Here is a 14,790-nt window from a genome sequence, read left to right as displayed (position 1 = left end):
TTCAGCTTCTGTTTGCACTTGTTCTATTCTGGTTTGTCTTTGTTGCAAATTTTCAGTTTTGACCCTTTCCTGACAAATATTAATATACACCTTTTGGTTGTGTTACAACTTGTAAATTAAAAAAAAAAAAAACCTACATTTTTATTCTGTACCATCGCCAAGCACCTGTAACTTTTTAAAATAAGCCCTGCTATTTAAATCAGTGATAGAACATTTTTTATAACTACTTATGTAAACACTAGAAATCCAGGGAGAAAATTATTCCAATCCAACAATCCACACATTCCTACCCAAAAGCAATCACTTGAGTATTTAAAAGCTAGATCTGTGGTGAGAGACAGGCTAGAACTAGCTTGAACAAGTCTGAGCAAGACGCATTTATTCTCCACTGGGTCTACTCCAGGTCATCCTAGGACTGTGCCTATGGGCAAACGCCAAGATGGAAAGAAAGGACTGGTGCCTGTTTTCTAGCATATCTGTGCAAGGACTCGACAAAAGCTCAAGAGGGAGTTGCTGCTCTGAAAGGGACAAAAGGTGTGTCACAGCAAGCTGATCAAGCAGAACAGTCAACACTGCCCTGGCCATTTAGTGAGGAAGCCTGAGCCTGCTCAAAATCCACTGGACACAGGTTCCAGACAGCGGGAGAGCTAAAACACTGGCTCTCAGGGATGATGTCCAAGAGGAGGTCTCGGAAGCTGGGTGTCATCCTTTAGGGTGGCCCAGAATAAAATGGTGATGCATTATGCCTCCTGGTGAGTTCATATATACTTTGAACAGCAAAGACACCAAGTCCCGTGGACTTCCAATGAAGATCTTGGGGCAAGAAGAGATGTCCACCAGCACTCTCTGTGACCTGTTAGAGAGAAACATCCTTAGCTACTCCATCACTAAACAAAACCCCCCTGACAGGCGGTAGCACCTCGACTCCTAGGAAAAAGGTGTAAAGAGATTGGGAAGGGGTGGGGGAGATGCCTAAAAGAGAGATGGCCTTTGTCTCGTTTGTAGAGTCACTAAGAGGCTTCCACGAAGAAAATCTAGATTTAGTCCAGTCTAAAAGTGAATCATTCTAAGTATTTCTGAAACTAACAGCAGGATCGTCAGCTTCTGCAAAGAAAGAAAAGACTTCATAACCATTATTACTAGTGTACATGCTTCTGGCAACAAGAGATGAACACTGTTTTTATCAAAAGATTAACTGCTAGATGTTGTAGGATAGTAGATACTCGTCATGGAAGCTACTTAGTGTCCTGCACTGGCTCCTGCAGCTCAGGAGGCATAAATCTGATTAACAGGCAGCCAGATGGCTCCCACTACCCTCTTCTGTAACATCCAACAGAAAGACAGTAGGGACCTACAGATATAAAAATGACCCACATGGGAAAGGGCTTCTCAGAGAAGATGGTATCAGATTCCAAGGTTCCATATACAAGATCAATTTGATTTCCCGGTCTTTTTAACCTTGCTGACACTGGTGCATTAAAGGAAATCTAGTTCTAGCAGCTCAACACTAAAGGTGCAGTGGCTGCAAAAGGGAAAACATTCTCTACCCATCTATCAAGTTTAGGCGTAGGCACTACAAAAACATCTCCTGCCTAAATGTATAAGGACAGTTTCAAGGGGTAATAAGGGCTACGGTACTATTGCACTTCTTCACCTTTCAGGCTCCATCTCAAAATTGCTCCAGTGGGCCAATTTAATTAAGCAAAGTTATTTCTTTTCAGTCTACAGATTCAGAGACACAACTGCCTAATTCTTGCCGTGTCGTGGCTGCCCAGGTGATGGAGAGGGGAGCTGAACTGCAGGTCAGAAAGCTGGGGTCACAGCACAGGCTCCATGTGCTCAAGGCACCAGAACCCAGCAAATCGGTCAACCTCTTGGGTTTCAGAAAATGAAAAGTACAGTCTTCTCAGGAGTCATGACTCCCCAGTGAAACGGTTTATCAAGGCTCTCTGACCTCTGTGATGTGCTGTTATCGGTGGAGGTTGTCCCACAACACACCAGCCACTGCACAGGGTCTAATGACGGTGGTTTGAAGGCTGTATTTACTAAATCAGAGGCTCAGACTGCAAGAAAAGGGCAGGCCTACAGAGAAACAGGAAAAGACAGGACTTTCATCCCAGTGAAGTCTCTGAAGACCCTGAACATTTAAAATGGGAAAGTTAAAAAAAAAAAAAGTCTTTAAAGAAATCATTTCCTGAGACTTCAGGGCAAAGAGTCAAAAGTACATACCATTTAGAGATAGAAACTCTGAGATTAGTCAAGTCATCAAATGTTCTCTGCACAGCAGAATAGCAAACAGCTAGCGTTTGCTCATTTCCATAGATACAACCCTCTCTCCAGGACTTAAGGATGACATGAACTGTGATTTGCAGAATTTTGCTTGGAGAAGCTCACATACTACTGTAAAACCCATGTTTCAAGGTCACATGCAAAAATATTTATCTTCACTTTAATGTTGCTTCCTACATACACTGGCCTATTCTCACCTCCAGGAGGATTGAAATGGATCTAAGGCTTGCTGGGAGGGGACAAAATAAAAGTAGTCTACCGGCCTTTCGCATCTGTTTAGACAGATGTTTAAAATAGTGCTGTTCATTAGATAGAACTGAGATGGATGAAAAAGACGACCAGTTCCTTCTGAAGAGTAGAGAAAGGCACAGAGGGTTGCAGAGGCTTCCGCAGAACAGAAAAGCCAAGATAAAACACCAAAATGCGGGCTTAGCTGTCACCACCATATTCTTCCCAAAGATTTCCTCCATGGAAAAGAAAAAGAAAACACCTGCTAGTCCTATGAATAGTGTCAGGTCAGGTACCAGAGGCAGCGGCCAGAGGTAAACATTCTTTTCCCAGCTCCTTATATAAAGGCTGTCTCCCCCAAAAGCTACAACTTGGGGGTCATCTTTCGCAGTGGTCTGAGCATCAGTGACCGAGGCAACTCCAGGGGTGAATTGGAAATGGAACCCCGGAAAGGGGAAGCATAATCAAAACAAAATTAATTCGGAGTCCTTTCTGCCCACACTGGGAACTTGCCAGACCAGAGCTGGGCAGAAAGGACTTTGGGGCACTCCCCACCAGGGCGCTGCTGCAGACCAAGGGCCCAGGCCGCAGTTTCTAATGCCAGGCTCCCTTTTTCATACTCATCAAAACCTCTATCCGAAAGCACATAGTCCCCCACATTAATACCCTCCACCTGGAAAAGGGATCCTCACTTACCAACAGGCAACTTCTAGATGAACTCATATGCAAGGAAGAGGAGGTGAATGGCCAAATGGCCAGCTTACTCAGAGGGGCAGATGCTATGGTCAGACTGCCCTCCGGCCCATCAGTCTCATCCCTCATGGGTGGGGTTATGCACAGAGGAGTGCAGGGTTCCCTTGTCCCCTCGGAATGGTTCCCCTGTCCGTGTGGTGCTTTACCTCAACCTGCCCGATCTTGCTCAGGACTCCGGAACTACTACTCTCTTCCAGATAAAATGATCTCTCTGGGATAGTGATCTCAGAGGGAACTTTCACCTGCACCGGAGAGCAGATCACAAGAGTACTTAAGGGAGATTGATCCAGGCCAAAGAACAGATGTGAGGGAGGTCAACCTCAAACTCATTCACTCAAAACGATAGCTTTGTTTCTAAGAATCCTCATGAAACCTAAATTCAATAGGACTTTTTTCTTTTTTAAAAAAAAATATGTTTTTATTGATTTTAGAGAGGGAGAGAGAGAAACATCAATGTGAAAGAGAAACATCTATCAGCTGCCTCCTGCACGCCCCCTACTGGGGATCCAGCCTGCAACCTGGGCATGTGCCCTGACCAGGAATCAAACTGGGGCCCTTCTGGTGCGTTGGACCAACGAACTGAGCCACACCGGCCAAGGCAACAATTTTTTCAATAAGAAGAAACACAGTCTTAGACATTCAAACACCAAACAACTTTTTCCTGCACTGAATTTTAATAATAATAGAGTTCTGTGTGGTTATAAGTGCAGTATTATAAAATTTAAATATCACTGAGCATTGGACCTATTTTCCTCCTTAGCACAGCCTTCTAACACAGATTTATCCCCAGTATCGTTCATTGTTGTGATGCACAAAGCTACTCCAACAAATAGATGCCACAGCTTTTTCCACCACTGTGGTCCACTGGGCAGATCCCGGTTCCAGACAATTTCATAAGTCATGGTCTATATTAATAGATGGAATCTGACTGAATAAGGAGTAACAGATGAGAAAACAAAGTCCCCCAAACCTATTGAGCAAGGTTAAGGATTCTGGGCTTTAAGCTAAGGGCCGTGAAAAATCGGGAGGAGGGAGGCTGAAGCAAAACAGAGATTCAAACAGCTGTTTAATACTAGGAAATGTTCATTTTGGCTTCCTGAAGGAAAATGAGTTGGACCGGAACAAGAGCTGGACCAGAACATCTAGAAAGATCACTTAGGAGGAACAGTACATCCCAACCACCTAGCCCAGCTAAGCCACGAGCCCAAGTTAAGGCCTTGAGACCAGACTTCTTCAAAGCTCAGTGCCTAGGAAACTGCTCCCAACGTCCCACCCGAAGACTTTCAGGGGCAGCCGCAGCAGGAAGGAAGCAGGGCAGCGGTGCCCCCTCCAGTGTAACACGGGTGACAGTCACACCCAAGGAGCCCATGCTCAGCAGGGTAGTCTGGGGACTAAATGAGTGGAAGGTGTGAAGACCCCAACCAAGGACCCTGGAGAACCATCCGACACCACCAGCATGAAACTCCGGACTGGTCTCTCCAGGGCCCAAGTGAGGGAGGCTTCCAGGCTCCCAGCACATCCCGGGGCCTGGCTTCCTGCGAAAAACATGGGTCAGTGGCAGAGGGCCGAGAGCCCCAAAGGCAGGCAGAGGCCTGGACAGCTAGGAAACTAGCCCGGGGTGGGTAAAGGTTAAGGAGAAGGAGTGAAGAGCGGGTGGGAGGGGAGGAGGAAAGGGGGCCCTTGGCAACAGAAAGCACCAGGGTTTCCAGGGGACCCAGTTCCAAAGGGGAGCAGTGGGCAGATGAGAATGAGAACGATTCTCAGCAAAGCCGGGCTGTAGGCCGGCCTAGTGCAGGGCATGAGCTGCCCAATCTTCCGTCTTCCTTCCAGGTTGGCCTGGGGTACAATCCCAGGGGGGGGGGGGGGGAAAAAAATTATAAAAATAAAAGAAAATCAGGCTAGGGAAACACCTGCAGCAAATATGACTTTAAGAAATATCTGGAACTCATCAAGAACTCATATACATAGATGAGAATATCAAGACTCCCATTTGCTAATTGTGTAAGAGGAAGGTAGTAAATAAACATAGATGGGAATGTTCTATCTTGGAGAGGAATCAAAGGAATGCAAATTTTAAAACCAAGAAGCCTATTCAATTAGCCAAAAATAGTAAGTCCCACAATTAATCAGGTTGAGTAAGACACATTCATTTGTCATTTGTAACCATGTAAATTGGTACCAGCCTTCTAGAAAGCAATTCAGGGCAAGCCCCCTCTATCATAGTAACAGCCTTCTTATGTAATTGTGTCTCAGGTCAATACTAAAGTGTATGAAGATATCCAAAGACGCTTCATAATAGTAAACAATTAGAAACAACTCAAATGTCCACAAATGATACAAAACTCAAATTAACATAAAGCAACTTTACAAAATATTATATAACCCTTGCAAATGATAACTGTAAAGTCTAGGTTGCAAATGAGAATGCTTATGCTAAGTGGAAAAAGCAAAACAGGAAAAAGATACATGTTAAATTGTCAAGAACCAGAAGACAACACATGAAAGTGAACATGATTTATGGACCGAGATGGTGGAATCAAAGGGAACTTTTGCTTTTATTGCCTTTCTTTTATTGCTGTAATGTATAGGCAACAGATGTTTAACATGGAATATTTCTAGCAATCATGTCGTAGTGAACAACCTCTTCTGTGGAGCAGATCGACCTGTGGAGGAGGTCACGGCCAGATCAGTACAGGGTGTCTAGGCTTTCCCAAGTTTCAAAGGTCCATTTGGGATTCAAACCCTGCCCGGGACAGGCTCTGAGGGGCTCCTCATACCTGGAATAACCCCAAAGCACAGTTCTTTCCTTTGTTCTTGTTTTTTCCCCCCAGCTCTTAAGTGCTATGTCTTCTCCCCCTTTTTGTCTTTCATTTTTTAGAATTGTGTATTGAGATCCAACTATATGCAACATACACACACACACACACACACACACACACACACATACACACATACACACATATACATATATATATACTGAATGCTCATTTGATCCTTCATACAATCCAGTAGGATTGATGTCATCATCCTCATTTTACAGATGAGGAAACTGAGGATCACAGGTTTAAGCAGTGTAGCTTGAATCACACAACTCAGGAGCCAGGGCCAGAATTCTAACCTCCACCTCCCCATTATCAGAGCCCTCAGTTTAACCACCATGAATCCTGCCTCTCCCCTTTCTCTCTGCCTACGAAACCACTCTTAAATGGCACTGCTTGTATTTACACTAGCTGCCTAAAAAACTATACAAATTGCAATGAATCAAGAGATATCAGTACAGACTGCTTACAAATTAAGCAATAAGACAAGGTAATGCTGCCCACACTAATTGCAAAAATTGATGCAGAAGAAAAAAGAAATTACCTTGACACTCAAAGCTGCACCTGCAGGTAAAACCAAATGACATCAAAAGGATTTCTACTTGCCAGTGGAAAGCAGGATATCACCCTTGATACTGCTATAAAGAAGGGGAGAGTTCCTGCACTCTCCTTGCAAAAAATTACTCCACAATTAGCTGAAAGGTTCCTTCCAATTATAATGTATCCTCTCTCCAGAAATGGATGTTGTTTGGGGCGATGGTAGCAACAACAGTAAAAAGGAACAGAGGCAGGATTAAGGTATGAAACTAATATAGATGGGGTGACAAATGATTTTAGGCACCACTTAAGACTTACTCTATAAATAATGACACAATAATAGCTAAAATGTAAATTATAATTAAATACAAGACCTAACAAAGTCAAACAACAGCAAATGATGTTTGACAGAGCATAGGTCTTGGGGGAGCCAAGAAGAATTACAATAAAACCTATTCATGGAACTGCACAGCGTTAGGACAGAAGGAGCCTGGGAGATCATTTCTCCCAGCTAGCTCTAATTTTGTCGGTGGGGAAACTGAGGCCCAGCAAAGAGTGAGTGGCCTAAGTCACTCTGCAGCAGAGCAGGAAACAGAAACTCGGTGTCCAAACCACCAGCCCAGCCGCTTCCCAGCACACCACACTCACTCTGCAGGAGACTGGAATACTGGAAAGCTACCCCATTCTAAATCACATTTTTAAATGAGCATTAAACATTCTATAAATATTAAATTCCTTTTTAACAATTTTCAAATGCACAGGGGCACATTTAAAAAAGAAGCCTGGTTTTGATTTCTTTTGCAAAATGGCTCAGTGTTTAACCTAGTATTGAGTGAAATATTAACAGGTCATATAATGGTTTCAGTGTTCCCTCAGTAAAGCTAAACAGAATTTGAAAACCATATCCTCTCTCCCCCTCCCCAGGCCTACAGGAGTTTCTGGAGCACACATTAAACTCAACACTCTGTTCAACAAGCCCATCACTGTTAAGTAACTCATCAGAAAATAAAGAGGGAATTACCAAAGGGGAATTGCCAAGCAATTAGTTCTCTGAAGCAGATGACATACAACTGTTGTAGGGAGGAGCTTCCCGGTTAGTCATATGCCACAGTCAGAGCCTCCTAATCTGTAAATAAAAATGCATCACATACGATTACAGCTGGGATGGAGGCTGGGGCTGCCAGGCTAGGGCACGGAGAGAAAACCCCAAGTCCTCTTCTGTTCTGTGTATCTACAAAGCGAGAGACGTTGCTCTAAAGACATTTTTTTTTAATCCTTGGTAAATTTCATTCAACATAAGAAAGACAAACTGGCCATCTCTAAGCAGGCTAAGAGCAAAGTGATCTTTCTTTATCCTCCTGGCATGAGTTGGTTAAGATTCATCCACTGGTCTAGTGAAGGAGAGAAAATGAGAGTCTGAGAGGGGTGGGCACAAGGGGTATAGTAGATCTGAGCTGCCTGACAGCCACCCCCACTAAAGCGTGACCTCTTTTCACGCACGTTTTGTTCTTAAAGCTTGCATTTAGCACCACCCCACTGCCTGTCAAACTGGAGAGATAAATAGTTCCTATCTGCCAAATCTTGCAAGCTGAGCAATGACCCAGTGAAGTTCTTTGAAGAGTCAAAAGTTCATCATCTCACAGGGACTCTTGATGTCAAACAACATTTAGAGCCCAAACACAGATAAGCATATTGCCACTGTCATCATTTTCTGCAATTAATAATTATTGAAAATGTGTAGGAATATGAGAAGGAGTGAAAGAAAACACCACAAAAACGGGCTGTACACAGCTCGGAACGGACAGGCAAGCATTAAAAAGGAAGGCTCGTTGCCCATGGGCCCTTCCCTGATCCTGGCCTCTGAGAGTATGCTGTGCCTCTGTTATAATTGTTTAAATATTACTCCTGGACATACCTTGCCTTCTGGGCTCAACTGTAAGCTTCTTATGGACCGGGCTTAGGCCTTCAGAGACAATGCATGGCAGCAGTAAAGACGTTACCACTAGAGCTGGTCAACCTTGACCAAGTCGCTTATTGTCTCCGTTCCTCAGTTTCCCCATCCATGGAACGGAGATAATAATAGTGCCTACCTCAGAAGACCACAATGAGGATTAAATGAGTTAATACACAGTAAGTGAGAGCTACTGATCATCTCTAAATTTCTTTTAGGGCCTAACTGGCATAAAGCCTCTCACACATTAGATGCTTATTAAATATTTGCAGAGTGACCTGCCCCTGGAATTGTGTTTTTCATTCCTCTCACCTCCATCCTAACTTTCCTATCTTTTGTGAAAGGTAGGTAAGTCATTGCCTCATTCTGAGCCATTTAGGGGAATACAAACAGCCCATCTAAACAAATGTAAAAAACAACAACAACAACAACAACAAAAAACCAACACTTAAATAATCTTCAAATTTTCTTTAACTATATTAAAACAGACTGCCCACTAACAGCAGTGTAACCAGATAATTTCCAGCTTTCCCCGTCATTTTGAGCCAAGTAGTTTTCACCCACTCCAAAGTCAAGGCTCACTAATCCTGCTTTTTTTTCCTATAAATATAAATGGGAAGCCAAACTGTTCAGAAAGCTGTACCGTGTGTGTGTGTCTCTCTCTCTCTCTCTCTCTCTCTCTGTGTGTGTGTGTGTGTGTGTGTGTGTGTGTGTGTGTCACATTTAAAAAGAGCCCGTATAAAGCCTAAAGCCTCCGGAAAAGCCTCTAAAGTTATAAAACACATCCATATTGATGTGATTTATCTAAGTACAGTAAATGAATTGCCACAGAAATGAACAATTGCTCCAGAGTCAAGTAGGTGGCACAATGTGATTTACGCATATCACGTGAAATGAATAAATCAACAGTGGGAAAGATCAAAGGAAATGCTGGAATTGTTGTTACTATGAACAGGGCTTCACTGAAAGTATTCTCAATATAACTGTTTAGAGGAAAACAGAAGGATGGTTTGTTTAAATGACAAGAGATAATGCATGCACAGAATTTCAAAAGCAACATTCATTTTCATACATACACATATTAGGTTTAGCTAAAATTAGCTCATGTTTCTCTTTTCTTTTTTAAAGGTCTTAAAGGAATAAAGGTTTCAGTAAGATTTCATTGAGCTGAGACTCCAAAGTGCCTGAGATTCCATGGCAGACCCCCTATTACCCACCCAGGCATCATCCCCACTTCTCCACCTTACCCACCCTCCACCCCAGGTCTTAAAGAGGAAGCATAAAAAGGCCGTGCCACTCCAACATTCCAGCTTCTCTTCCCTGCCTCTGACCTTCTCTCTACGTATTCTGCACCAGCTGATGTCACCCCTGAAGTACAGTCGTCCCCTTCTGCCTGTCAAACCTTCTGCCAAACACAAAACTCAAAGCCCCATTTCCAAGATCACTTTTATGCCAATGACTCCTCCAAATTTATCTCCAGACCTGACCTGTCAGCAATTTTATTCCCACACCCTGTACTGTCTGCTGGGCTCCAGCAACTCAGATGTCTACCAGCACCTGTGCTTCAGCCAAAGGAGCCTTGTCAGTTACATACCATGCACTCCTTGTCATATCCCAGCCACTTCGATGGTCTTCCTCCAGCTCTAACCATCTCTACCCACAGAAATGCTAACCAGCCTTCAGAGTTGAACTCAAATGATCCCTCCTCTTCAGTCTTTCCTCATCATCCTACTCAGCATCATTCTTCTGAATTCCTTCTGAGTTAGAATGTACCCCAGGAAGTACAACCACCCCATTCTGCTTTGTCTTAGTTTTTTCCAAGCATTTCTTCTTTCACCTACCTGACCACAAAGAACACACAGAGTATAACCTCTTTTGGGTGGTTGTTACTCACTTTCATACCCACAGCACCGTGTAGTAGTTTAAAAAAATACACAGTGAATACATGAATGAATCATTTCTTAATAGAGAAAGTGCCTGTGAACAAGTTACGCCATAACTTTCCTATAACCACATCTTATTTGCAAAATAACTAGAACCAGGGATATTGTAATCTAGGTTTTAGAAAAACTTTAATGAATATAACAGAGTACAACATGAATGACATGATTCCCCTGCCCACATTTAGCCATCAATTGTGAGGACTCTATCCAGGACATTATTTATGCAAAAGGTTTAAATAATGCTTCATTAGCTTATTTTAAATGCAGTTGAAGAAAATGTCAGTTCTTGGAATTCAAGGTGACTCTGCACTACTTTGTCAGTAATACAATACAAATATTTGTAAGACACTTACTAGTAGACTTGCTTAATATAATGTAAAAACTTCAGTATCATCTCAATAAGTTTGCACATATTGACCAAGAGATGTGACTTTCTGATGCCTGAATTTTCACAATAAAATTCTTTTAAATACCACAAGTTTTTTAAAAATTGCACATGTATTAACCACATATTCAATTAAACTACTTCCTTAAAAAGCTTAAATGTGAGGATTTTCTGCCTAGCATATAATTGTAAAAATGGGTAACATCCCTAAGAGATAAAGTAACAGTGATGCATCTCACCATTTTTTATTTAGGTGACAGAGACCTTAAGAAGGACATTAAGAAGTTTATCTTTGGCCCTAGCCGGTTTGGCTCAGCGGATAGAGTGTTAACCCGCAGACTAAAGGGTCCAGAGTTCAATTCCGGTCAAGGGCACATACCTCGGTTACGGGCTCATCCCCCACCCTGGTCTGGTTGCATGCGGAGGCAACCGAAGGATGTTTCTCTGTTTCTCCCCCTTCCCTTCTACACTCTCTCAAAATCAATGGAAAAATATCCTTGGGTGAGGATTACCAACAGCAACAACAACAAAAGCAGCTTACCTTTGCATGTAACTGCAGGGTTATCCTAATTCCTTTCACAGACCATCTCCCTAATCCACAGCCAATAAAATGTCAAGTACCCAGTTCCAAACTCTACAAGGATATAATGTGATAGCTTCCTCCCTCCTCTGCTCCCCTCCCCCCAACAGACTTCTCTGACTACCCTTTCTGGGACATAGTACTTCAATCACTCTGGTTTTTTGCTTGTTTTTACTCAAATCACAAATAACTTATTATGTGCATGCAACTCATCAGTTCATCTTACAACAATTTAAAAACAATACATGTGAATCCTATTCCAGTAAGAGAGTTGGATGAACACAAAATTCGGAAAAACAAATAAGTCTCATTTGTTTTGCAGAGCTGCAAATGTCTACAGGGTTGGTCCAAAGACCAAGATTCCTAGTCATATGTGGTCTGGGAGCAACCATCACAATACAAGAATATCAAAATTACCCTGTCAAGACATAAGTTACTTGATGTTCACGGATCATAAACCATATGCCAGGCATTATCCTACCCCATATATGTATATTATTTCATTCCATCCTCACAGCAGCCCTAGGATCAAGTTCTAATATTATCTCCATTTTCAAGACAAAGACACTGAGGCATCAAAAGGTTATAGAATGGCCCAAGGTCACAGTGGCTGCTCTAGATGTAAAGCCAGACAGGCTGGTCTCAGAGCCCCATGCTCTTATCTCAGATGCCACAGAATGTATAAGTAACTTAAAAGCTGGATCTTAGATAAAGAGATGAAGCTCTTTATTTAAAGAAAACCGGAAAATCATTTTCAAGATGAACATTTTCGTAAAGCAAATGTCTACCTTGTAACAAATTAGTTGAAAATCCATATTTTTATTTGTGAAGCTTGACAGAAGGTAGACTTTGCATCTCACCAAGTAAGGAAGTAGAATAGTACTCAGGAAGAGCTGCCTGGAGACCACCCATCCCAGCAGTTCCCAAGCCTGTGGAGCCTCAGTCTGATACCAAGAGACCATGAAGGTTCATTTCTATTCAATAGGTCTAGGGTTGAGTTCCAAATTCTATTTTTTTAAGCTCCCAGGTGGTTCTGTTGCCCAGCCAGGCTTAGGAACCTCTGGACTAGTCTATTTCCACAGCTTCCAGCAGGACTGCTCCCAAGGCAAATAGAAACAGGGAATCTATTTCACAATTGCCTTTGGTTGCGTACACCAGTGTTCCCAAATCCTTGTTGCCCCAACTTGTGCCTAACTTCCCTCTCTCCTGACTCCCCTTAGGCAGTATCTTCTTCTCCTCTCTTCAACAGAGAAGCATGAGTCATCAACCCTGCATACACCCGGTGTCTGCATGACTTTCCACGCCAGAAAAATTTACTGTACGTGAGGAAATCAGGAAGTTGTAAAATCCAGACAGACACAGAGAAATTCAAGGTTCAACAAATGCTGGTTGCCACTGAACAAAGAGGCCTCTTGCACATGTGGCACTCTACAACAAAAAACTAAAACATGAAAACTGTGCATTCTCATTGCATTAAGTAAAGGTGACAATTAAAATGATCACGCTCGAGCCTAACACACAATGGTCAGTCATCACAAAATAAAATGTTAACTTCTTCATTAGCCAAAAAAATGAAACCAAAAAGAGAGATACTTTAACCCAACTTTTATAAAAACTTTCTTGGCAATCTCTCTATTTCCAACGCAATATGTTTGCAAAGACATTTATATTAAACAGTCCACAAACTGCTAAAGAATAGCTAGTAGGCGATTTTTCCAGGCCAGACTCTATCTTCAGATGGGAACTAGCAAGCATCACAAAACTCTCACCTGATACGTGGCGCACTTCTCTGTAGTGGCTGTGGAGGAGGAGACCGCTGTACAAGGATGACAAACACGTCTGCAGTTTGAATGGACCACCTTGGTGACTTGCTGCACGATGCTCCTGCAATGGTCCAGGAAGTGCAGAAGAGGAAATCAAAATGAAAAACAGAACAAATGGTTTAAAAAAGTAATTCCACTTAAGTGTCTATCCACTGAAATCTTCGCTCTTAAGAACACCAAATTTTGCATTTTGTTTCAAGAGAATCACCCAGATACCAGCCAGCTCAAAAGGCAGGTCTGGTTTTACTCAACGGGGCCTCGGAGGGAGGCCAACACACAAAAAGGTCATCCCCTCAATCAAATTAAGAGCTTGGTCTCCCCATCTGAGCCAACTACTGTCATTCTTTTCTCTAATGATTCTAGCCAATCATCTGATCAACACATGCTGGTAAGCACAACAATATCAGGTGAAAATGAATATGGATTGAATAATAATTGAGCCAAAGCCTAATTTTAATGTGGCATATATTACTATCAACATGCAACTTAAGGAACAATCATAAAAAAGCACAGTTATTAGCATACCAGTCTAATGGGATAGAAAAATGTATCACAGGCAGAAAAAAAAATTTAAAAGAATACACATAGTCACTAGACTTTCCACTAAACTTTAAAGCATTTCATTATTAAATGTATGTCTATTTCATTTTCATTTTGCCACAATGCCTTGCACATGGTTAAGTAAAAATTTTCTTCTGTATGATGAATGAGTGAATGTGTGAATGGATGAATGAAAAGGGGGATGAATGAATCTTCCATATACCTTTCCATCAGGGAGCTTGGTGCTTGTAGTTTTTGTGAGGTAAAGACCTATGCATAGAAATGGAAGAAGTTGAGGACTTGATCTGCTAACACAGTTTTCAGCCCCATCTATTAAAATAATATGTTTAAATACTGGTAACTCCACATTACAGAATCAGCAGCACAGTTATTATTAAATATTCCCAAACTAGTCATCACTGGACTGACTTCCAGTCTTTGATTACTGGAACTGATCTGCACATTTGTTTAGGCTGATTTTAAATTTAGTTTGGGCTTCCTAAGCCCATGCCAGGTAACAGTAGGAAGGAGAAAGCCCAGGATTATATTGGGAGTCAGAAAGAAACTATTCTGGAGCTATGAATATGATCTCCAATGTGAATAATCTGTAAACAGGTAGTGAGCCAATTATCCTTGGGTACATGGCAACACATCTCAGTAGTCATGATTATTTTCATCCATACACACTCACTATTTTTAAGAGCACAACCCAGCTGGAAAGGAAAATAATTTCAATAGCTTTCCAACACTTTTCAAAGTAATGAATAGTAGCCAAAGTATTCTTACTTCTAACTAATCCATTCACCAAGTATTTATTTAAGCATCTATTATTGCATGCCTGGGACTTATAATCAAAAGAAGTTCAATTTCCAGTCCTTGGTTTTAACCAGGTATAATCTGTGAGTACAGAAAAAGAAGGTAAACTGTTCCAGACTAAAACGT

General features: G+C 42.0%; 1 protein-coding gene across 3 annotated transcripts in view; it reads right to left on the bottom strand.

Moving 5' to 3' along the window:
• Positions 1-14,790, bottom strand: part of ATXN1 (ataxin 1) — a 408,090-nt gene that overhangs the window by 386,321 nt on the left and 6,979 nt on the right. For all 3 annotated transcript variants that reach the window (XM_054721445.1, XM_054721446.1, XM_028152384.2), the window contains exon 2: positions 13,255-13,369. The gene's annotated coding sequence lies outside the window, so the exon portion shown is untranslated. The remainder of the gene's footprint in view (positions 1-13,254; positions 13,370-14,790) is intronic.

Source organism: Eptesicus fuscus, chromosome 9 (genome assembly GCF_027574615.1).
Source record: "Eptesicus fuscus isolate TK198812 chromosome 9, DD_ASM_mEF_20220401, whole genome shotgun sequence".
Taxonomy (NCBI): Eukaryota; Metazoa; Chordata; class Mammalia; order Chiroptera; family Vespertilionidae; genus Eptesicus; species Eptesicus fuscus.
Note: the sequence above shows the minus strand (reverse complement) of the source record. Positions and strands in the feature narration are given on the sequence as shown.